This window comes from Neophocaena asiaeorientalis, unplaced genomic scaffold (genome assembly GCF_003031525.2).
Source record: "Neophocaena asiaeorientalis asiaeorientalis breed wild unplaced genomic scaffold, Neophocaena_asiaeorientalis_V1.1 scaffold183, whole genome shotgun sequence".
Lineage (NCBI taxonomy): Eukaryota > Metazoa > Chordata > Mammalia > Artiodactyla > Phocoenidae > Neophocaena > Neophocaena asiaeorientalis.
In genome coordinates this window covers 4,928,550-4,938,894 of record NW_020175199.1, presented here as the reverse complement: position 1 = coordinate 4,938,894, position 10,345 = coordinate 4,928,550, and positions in this window count along the sequence as shown.

Sequence of the window (10,345 nt, the reverse complement as noted above, 5' to 3'; positions counted from 1 at the left end):
GGTTTCAGCTGAGTTCTGTACTTTCTAACGAGTCCTTGATGGTAGTTTTGCGGTTCTCCTGATGCTGTCCCCACTAGCCTCTATTCTGAGGTTTGAGGGAATATGTCGTCATCTAGTTTTCTTGTGTATATTCTTGGTGAGTTTTTGATTTTGCAGACTAATTGTTCTGTCTGGGTTTTTTTGGAGGGGGAGCAGGGCAGGGAAGAGGATTCACAGAGTTTCAGAAAATAGACCACTAACCCCACCTCAGTCTTCTTTTATTTATATTTTTCAGGTATGTGAATACGTCTTCTCAAGTAGATTTCTCAATTTCTCTACAGAAAACAATTTTTAGAAACGATACCCACCATTTATTGAGTACTTACTACATTCCAGGTACTGAACGAATTAAATGTTTTATAAAGTATTCATTGAGTTTTACAACAACCTTTGGATGTAGTTACTTTATGCCCATTAAATGAGGGTAACCACAGTTAAAAAAGCTAAAATATTTGATCCCAGGTTGGGGTAGGCAGCTTCTAAGTTGGCACTAATGAACCCTGCCTCCTGGTGTTCATGTGCTTATGTGAGCCCTTTCCCTCCGTGTGGACGGGATCAAGTGACTTGCTTGTAATACACAGAGTATGGAAAACATGATGGTATGTCACTTCTGAAATTAGCCCACAGGAAGACTGTGGCTCAAGCACTCACTCTCTCTCGCTTGCTTGCTTGCTCATCCTGGTGGAAGCCAGCTGCCATGTTGTGTGTTGCCTTAGGAGAGGCCCATGTAGAAGGATCTGAGGGACGCTTCCAGACAACAGCCAGCAAGGAACTGAAGCCCTCCGCCCAACAGCCCGTGAGGAACTGGATACAGCTAACAACCACATGAATGACTTGGAAGTGGATCATGGAGCCTTTGAATGAGACCACAACTCCAGCTGACAATTTTTTTTAAATTAAATTTTATTGGAATATAGTTGCTTTACAATGTTGTGTTAGTTTCTGCTGTACAGCAGAATGAATCAGCCATACATATACGTCCAGCTGACATTTTGATTGCAGTCTTGTGAGAGATTTTGAGCCAGAGGCACCTGGCTAAGTTATACTAGGATTCTGGACCCACAAAAATCCACAGATAATGTTTGTTGTTTTAAGCTGTTAATTTGGAGGTAATTTATTATACAGCAAGAAATAATTAATGCACAGGTCATAGAAGTAATAAGTGTTCCAGTTGACCTTGAACACAGGGGTTCTCATTCCAGGGTCTATATTCACCTCTTTCTGACACTGACTTCGAGTCGCCTTTAACTTTATGAGCTACTATTTCTACCACATTGAATTTGACGGTCTTCCTGCTCTTCCTTTGTTCTATTAGTTTTTCTTTAAAAGAACCTTTCTGTGTAGAAACTGCCTGTTGCTGAACTTAGTAGTAAGTGAACACTTTCTTTAAGTCATGGAAATTTGGAGTCAGAAGGAACTTGAAAATTCATATAGTCCAGACCAACCTGTTCCCAGTTTTTACAGGTAAGGAAATTAGGTCCAGCAAAATTAAGAGACTTGCCTAAAGTTACAGAATTAGTGAAAGAATGGAGATTAAAATCCAGGTCTCCTGATGTCCAGTTTAGGACTGTGGGCAGGTACATACTGGTAGCTCTACATGGTCGTAGCTCACACCACATTCTGAACGTGCAGTAGATTCAGTTTGATTCCCATTCATTTCCTCTGTACAAAAACAGAGGGCTCATGCAGGGAACAGCCGACGATGAGTAGGATGTTTACTTCCTTTGCTCTTAGGCTCACCTTCTCTGAAGGAGAGGTCAACAGTCTGAGTCCAACTGAATGACTATTCATCTTCCAATCCCTTAACCACAGCACTGGCTCCAACGTGGCAATGAAGTTTCATGTTCAGAGCCAGCTTCAAATGATTTGTCTTGGCTCTTTGGATTCATTGAGAAGCATTTCCTGAGCTGGAGTGGAAGGGGCTGTGATCAACTAGTAATGTCAGCCATGAGTGGAGGTTGAGGGTGTGGTAGACTTTGTGCCATGTATTTGCCCACTGGTGTTTCTGTAGTTTTGGGCCTGGTCCTTCCTTTGATGACCCATGCTTTTCCTGCTATGAACGATTCTTGCCACACAAGCTGCCCATGAAAGCCCTCGTTTCTGGGATCTTTTTCTTCTCATTTGATGTGAGGTTTAGCACATAAGTGACGTTGGTGAAATTTACCTTGTAACTGAGTATAGTGTTAGAAGAGGAGCCAGTTCTCACATCCCTGAAGGCTGGTTGCTTTTATGGCTCCATTTCTGGCTAGATCTGAAAGTCACATTGCCAGCAACCTGCCAGTCCATCAAAAAAAAAAAAAAAAAAAATGCAGGAAGGTACAGTTTTGCACATGCTTACTCTGTTGTCTTTTGCTAAACATTCCCTCTTCTTCAGTCCCAGGGGCTCATGAGGATCGATTTGCACGTTAGTGTTAGTCCGGTTATCCTGGACGACAGGGTAAAATATTGGTATTGTAGATCAAAAGCACAATTAACATGTGCCTTGAAACTTGGACAGAAACTTGTAGGAGCTGTGAGGCTGAGGCCTATCCATCTCCGTGGGTGGTAGTTTCAACATGGCACTGCTAGCTTTTTTTTTTTTTTTTTTTTTTCCCTTTCCCATTTTGGTAAGTGGAATATTGGGCAATGTTGGAATTCAGTGACTGGGAAAGTTTGTTTCCTTCTTCTATTCTTCTGTCTGCTGTTTAACTTTCTTCTTCCATTTGGATTCATTCTATTCTCTTTTCAGTGACCTACGTTTTCTCTTTTCCTTTTCAGCATTGGGGTGTTGAAACCCCAATGAAAATGTTTACTTTTCATAATATTCTTTATCAGAAGCCTATTTTATTGAAATAGTGAGAGAATCCAACATGCCCTCTGGCAACTAGATATTCTCCGCCCTTGACTTCCGGAAAACACAAAACCATTCCTTTTCTGATGAGAAAGCTGTAAAAACCTTAACATGCCTTGATGCTTTGAGCTGTGGAATTTAGGCAAGTCACTTTGGTTCTATATGCTTTATTTGTACCCAGATATAAATGTGTGTGCCTGTGTGTGTGTGTGTGTGTGTGTGAGAGAGAGAGAGAGAGAGAAAGAGAGATCAGTAGTTTTGTGAGCCTTTGGAACCCTGGGATCATGGAAGGAAAAGGTGAAAATTGAGCTAGTAAGAATCCCCTGTCCTTTTTCGACCAGAATAACTCTGTTATTATTAGTTTTCTATAAGAGCTTTCTGCATTAGAGTTTATGTGAAACACAGATTCTGTTTTTTAAATGTGAAAACTACCAGCATCAATGAGCCTCAGATTCCTTCCACCACTAACAGTTTGCATTACCTACATGTAATCAGGCCCAGACAGGAGAGAAAGCCAGTGTGATGGAACATCATTTCTGTCAGGTGTCTCTGTATTTCAGTCACAACCACTCCAGACTGTGGGTCTCCAGGCGTGTTATCCTCGTGAGGTATTAGCTATTCTCTTCTGTAAAATGGAGATGATAGTTGTACCAACCTTATAGGATTGTGGTGAGAAACAAATGAGATAATTAACAGTGTCCAGCAAATTATAAATACTCCATAAGTGTTAGGCGTTATTGTTAGTCTGAAAAGACTAAAAGACATGCTACATGGCATGCTCATCTTCTTTTATTACTTCATTTGTGTTTATGTCAAGTAAACCTCCTCCTAGAACCAAATATAAAGGTATTAAAATAGAATATCAAATACTTTGCTGCTCTTTTGACACTACAGGGAAATTTTAGAATGTTCACTTAAGATCTCTAAAATATACTGTACCATACCATGGCTATAATTTTGGGCGAAAAAGTTGCAGTGAAAAAAAATGAGATGGAACAAATAGTTTCTTGGGTGATGCTTTGCTGAAAATCAACTTTTTCATAAGTTTTAAGCATATCTTTGCACAACTTCATTTTTCTTTGAGTTTTTACGTCTCAATTTTTTGAACTGTGAAGTAAAAGGACTGGACCAGATAATTTTTCAGGTTCAACATTGATGCTTCTAAGTTGATTTTCACATAATGTGGCACTCTAATCAGTTTGTCTCATTTCTCCAGACCTCTGTTTCCTCAGCTGCAAATTAAGAAGAGAACGTTCCTACCTATCAGCTGGTTTTAATTCTAGCATCAGAGTTTTCTAACTTTTCTATTTATGCTCTTCTTCAACTTGGTTACTCTCTGGTTACATAATCATCCAAACTGTATCACAAAATAATTTCTAAACATATGTTTCTACGTGCATGGTTAAAAGCTTGTTAGACTATATAGTACCAGGCAATTGCTGGGTGTTGGAGACACAGTGATGTAAAGATACATTTCTTGCCTTCGGGAACTCAGTCATCAGATGTATAATCATGATGATGATAAAGACAATGAATGCAAAGATAATTGCTTTCATGGGAATGAGCACAGTATTCACTGAAAACAAAAGGTAAGGAGAACCTAGATCAGCCTGATTGTGAGGTGTTTGTGAAGGTCAGGCAAACAAAAGGGGAGAGAGTGTTCCAGCTGGAGGAATACTATTTGTAAAGCACAGAGCTCCAGATGAGAGAGCAGGACTAGACCAGGAATTACAAATTGCTCTGCACTGTTGGAGTGTGAAATGTACAAAGAGAATGAGTTGGGATTGCTAAGTGAGGGGACTTCTAAGAGCTTTGTAGGCCATTGAATTGAGTAATATCTGTCCGTGTATTGAGATTATTCAAATGTAAGTGAATTGCCAAGGTTTTAAATTAAAATTGAAAAGTAGTTATTAATATAAATTTCTGAAGCTCTTACAAAAATACATCAGTTTAGGATCAATAGTTTTGTATTTTGTCTTAGAAGAAACGAATTCAGGGAAACTAATTAAGAGAATCTGGAAAAGAACACCAATCCATTTTACTTTAAAAGTTCTCAGAGGGGGCTTCCCTGGTGGCGCAGTGGTTGAGAGTCCGCCTGCTAATACAGGGGAAGCGGGTTCGTGCCCCGGTCCGGGAAGATCCCACGTGCTGTGGAGCAGCTGGGCCCGTGAGCCATGGCCGCTGAGCCTGCGCGTCCGGAGCCTGTGCTCCGCAACGGGAGAGGCCACAACAGTGAGAGGCCCACGTACCGCCAAAAAATAAAATAAAATAAGTTCTCAGAGGAGTTTTTTCATTAGATGACCACTAATCAAAGTTCGGCGTGCATTTCTAAAGTAAATGTAAGATAACACTCACTTCTTGTTGTTTTTTTTTAAAGTCTTATGGATTTTCATATTTTGTAAACTTGAAGATTTAAGGTAATCTTATTTATTTAAATTTTTCCCAGGGATTTAAAAAAATATTTATTTGGTTGCTATGGGTCTTAGTTGCAGCAGGCAGACTCCTTAGTTGTGGCATGCAAACTCTTAGTTGCAGCATGCGTGTGGGATCTAGTTCCCTGACCAGGGATCGAACCCTGGGCCCCCTCCACTGGGAGTGTGGAGTCTTATACACTGCGCCACCAGGGAAGTCCCAGACTTTTCTATTTGAGAGTTTTACTCCATTAAAAAAAAAAATCTGCACGATTACCTGGCATCTGATCTGTTCCTATCCTTCCGAGTAACTGAAATTTATTCTTTCCTTGAATGATATAGGAAGATAAAGACAAACAAAACAAATATACTTAATGGAAACAAAGATTTTCAATTATTCAAACTGTCGTTCAATTTTTGTAGAAAGAGCACAGCACTCAATGTTGTGAATTCAAGGTTCTGTTATTTTTATACCATTTCAATAATGGTATTATGTATTACTTCATTACCTTTTCTGTAATCAAAGTTATACATCCACATGGTTTAAATAATCAACTTGTTCTAGAAGACTTGTGTAATAACCAGAAGTATAACATATGCCTTCCCTCCATTTCCCATTTCCTACAGGCAACCACTTCCAACACTTTCAGCTCCATTCTATTTTTACCTCATATCTCCAAATAACATGCTTATATTGCTACTTTTTGATTTTAAAAAAGCTTTAGTCATTATCTATCGGTGTTCCCCTAGAGCAGATGAGGTCTCACTTTTTTACTACTGTCTCCCCAAAGCCCCCACTACCCACATGTATACTTCCCAATCCTCAAATTCCTAATCTAGTTATATTTATAATTTAGGTTAGATCAGTATCCACAGTTTACATCATTACAACTATGTAAATACTAGTTACAGCTCAGCCATGGAGAATACTGTAATTTTTCAGCACAATGTCTTGTTATATCAATACTTGGAGTTATTAATAGTTTTCTATGAACCAATCATGAATTTAACCCCAAAGTCTCCAAAAACTTTCTTAATCTCTGAATATGTTCGTAGTCAAGAATTCTATCTATTTAATCTAGAAGAAATCTCAACCCTGGAGATGTCTGACCTATTCCAATTTTTGTTCTCCTTTCACCATCATTCTGAGGAGGCCCTTTGCCTCCATCATGTGCTGGATCTCTTATTTCCCACGTTCCATGTTTTTCTCTTCATCTTGATTTACTCTTTTGTTTTGGTGGCACACAACCTTCAGCAGCTTGTTCAGGTAGAGTATAAGGAGAGGTCTTTGAGACCCCTCATATGGATGCATGAATTCGTCCTCGTGTTTGAGTGATAGTTTTGCTGGATTCTACTTCTACGTTGGAGAAGTTTCAACTTCTACGTTGAAAATTATTTGCCATCAGGCACCGTTCCATTGCCTTCTAGCTCCTGGTGTTTCACCTGTTTGGCAGAACTCCTATGTTTTCTCTGTGCCTGCACCCATGAAGCTTAGTACTGGTGGAGAAAGTCAGGACGAGCAGACTGATGCCATTATAAATTTATGACTACCAACATGAACTGGACTCTCAACAGTACCAATTTATTCTTTTAAAAAATTTTATTGAAGTATAGTTGATTTAAAGCAGCAGCAGTACAATTCATTCTTTTACAGATGCAAAAGCTATTTTAAAACGTCTAAACACACACACACACACATGCACACACACACCCCTCCCTACTTTTCTCAAACCTCTGGCAGCTCTTCCCCCCACTCTCAACAGATAACTTTGACTTTTACTTTTTCTGGAAAATAAAAGCCATCAGATGGGATGCCCTTGTGTTCCAGAGATGATGTGTCTCCTCTACTTGTATCTTAAAGTCTATTCTGTTCCTGTTTTCAAAGCCCTATAATAATGATGACTCCTTTTTTTTAATATACGTTCCATTTCTGTCAACTGGACCATGTATACTGGTTTTTCCAGTGCTCACCCATTAAATCATCACCCATTAAATCATCATCCAACCTAACAGCCAACCAACCCAATAAACAAGAAACATCCACCCACATTATCCTTCAGCTACTACTATTTCCTCCCGTTCTTAGCCAAACTTCTCCCAGATTGCTGTCTTTACTCCTCATTTCATTAGCTATATTCACTTCTCTACCACACCATTCTGGCTTTCTTACTAAGGTTCCAGTGACCTCCATCAAAGCTTTTTGACCTCTCTTAGTATACAAAGATGATCACACTTTCCTGTTTGGAACAGAATCATTCCTGGGCTTACATGATAAAACTTTGTTTTGTTTTTTCTTCTCATTAATTTTTCTATTACATTTCCCATTATACTGTCATCTACTTGATCACTTAATGTTAGAATTTGTGAAAGGCTCTTTGCTTGGTTCTCTTTAATTCTCTTCTCATTCCTTAGATGGTCGTACCCATGCATATGACTAGAATTACTCCCTATAAACAAATAAATAACACATTTTAATCTATAGCCAAGATGTCTTTTCTGAACTCCAGACGCATATATCCAGTTGCTTACTTGACACATCTTTTTGGAGATTTCAGTGGCACCGTAATCTCAGTATATCCATTTCAAGGTCATCTTTCCTCCAAGGTAGCCAGTCCTTTTCCAGTGTTTCCTATTTCAGTTAATGGTACCTCTCTCTCTCCAATTATGTTAGCCAGAACCCTAGAGTCATTCTTGGCATTTCCCTTCCTACTACTCCATATCCAATCCATCACCCATCTAGCTGATTATATTTACAATCAAAGTGTTTCTCAAATCCTCTCACATTTCTCCATCTTCACCACTCTAGGTAAGCTACCAGCATTTCTTATCTAAACTTCCGGGGTAGTCTCTTAATTGACCTAACAACTTCTATCAGGTCTCTCAATCTGTTTTCCATATTATAGCCATCGTCATCTTTTTAAAATGTAAATCTAAGTACAACATCCTTTGCTTAAAGCCTCTACATGGCTTCCTTCTGCTCTAGGGATAAAAACAAAAACTCCCTCACTTGGCCTGAAGGGTTTACAAGCTGTACTCCTTACATACTTCTGTCTTGGCAAACACCATCTAATTTCTCATTCTCTTGTACCAGCTGTGCTGGTTTTCTTTTAGCTCCCCATGCCGCCACCTCTAACTACATGAGCTTTGCTTACACTGTGATCCAATCGAGAGCCAATACAGCTTGGCCGCTAAGCATGGCACACTTCACGCCTAATTTTCAAGGGAGATTGCTCGGGTTCAAATCCCGATTCTACAATTTACTTATTTGTGCAAACTTGGGCAAGTTACTTTATCTCCTGTGCCTCAGTTTCCTCAACTGGAAAGTAAGGATAATTGTGATAGATTTGATCATAATTGTGTTATTATGATCAAATGATCATTTTCAGGGAAGGCTCTTTCCTCCCCTTCTTGCCCAGTTAATTGCTTCTCAAACTTCTGTTCTCAGCTCCAGAGTCACTTTCTCAGAGAAGCCTCCACTGACCTCTCTGACTGAATCCAATTACTTCCTTACAGCTTTTCTCGTATGTTGAGTCTCTTATTTGGAATGCTTAATATAGGTGCAATTTTGTATCTTTCTGAGTGATTTATGTATTTATTTTTGGTTAACATTCTGTCTTTCTCACTGAAATGTCAGCTCTAGGAACCTAGGGATAGTGTTTGTTTTTTGTCACTATTCTTCATGCCTAACACAGTGTTCATTACTTAGTAGGTTTTCCCCCAAAATGTTCGTTGACACAAAAAATGGGAAACATCTCTGATGCAAGGCTCTTTGATAACCTCTTTTGCTGCTTAAATTAGTGCTCTGCACAGTAAGTAATAAGTTCTGAGAAGGAACACGGATGGTGAATCAAAGACCAGTTAAGTTGTACGTCTGCTCCTGGTTCTTCAGGAGGTGGCTCTGAGCAGGAGGGTTCCCTGTTCAACAAGGCAGGGTTTTGTGGAGATTATGTGCCAGATACCCAGACCTGGGTTCAATTCTTGGCTCCATTATCTGCTGCGGTGTGACCTTAATCATGTCACTTGACTTCTTACAGTCCGAGTGTCCTCATCTGTCAAATCACATCACGGTACTCAGCGCAGAGTCAATTCTTGTTAACTAGCCAAGGGAACTGATAAGAATCTCACTTAATTAAGCACAGTACATGAGTATCCACAGGCTCATGCCAACGATATGGCTTGCCCCTTATGTAGGCCAGTAAGTCTCCTGTGGTCGGTGACAAACAGCTATCCCATCCCCTGCCCCTAAAAATGTCAAAAAAAAAATTTGTGCTTTTGGTCACAAGAGAGTAAGAATCAATGTGAACTGGAAAAACAGAGTTCCAACAGGATTTCCTGGTGCTTCAAGTTCAAGTTTGAGAGTGGCAGTGGGTGAGCCGGCTTGGTCAGGTAGGATCCAAGGTTCGTTTGCTGGAGGGACTGACCTTGGGAACAGAGAAAAGTCCTCAGTCCCTGACAAGACAGCCCTGCCCAGATGCCAGTGGGACCCAGCTAACCGCCATTGCAATCTCAGAGACTCTTTTCTCCTGAGCCCTTTTTTTTTTTTTTTTTTTAAATCAGCTGAATCCATTCCTTGAGAATCACATAGAAAATGACTCCCTCCTCACCTCATTCAAGAAAAAAAAAAAAATCCCATTCCTCACAATAAAAAGAGTAAGCCTCTTGTCCGCCTCTTGGGCCGCTGGCCACTTCGCTGAGATGAGAGGAGAAATCTGGTTTTAACATTTGGTGGACGAGTGAGCTGCCTGGAAGCAAGGACCACAGTGATGTGTGAGAGAGATGGACGTTGTTCCTTCCGCAATCCTTCTCTTTTCCTCCTTCCTCCTGTTTCAAACTTGTGGGACCGACTGGGGCTGTGACTTTTAGGGTGTAGTGTGTGTACGTCAATAGAAGGGGCATTGTGTGTGTACTTCGAGCGCGTTCTGGAGGGTGCTGTGCTTGAACTTGCGAGTGTCTGTGACGGAAGAACTATGAAAGCATGTGTGTGAGACAAGATTTAGACGTGTAAGCGCAGGAAAGTGGTAGCGTGTACGTGGTGAGTGTGTGCGCGCGAGTAAGTGCGCGAGCC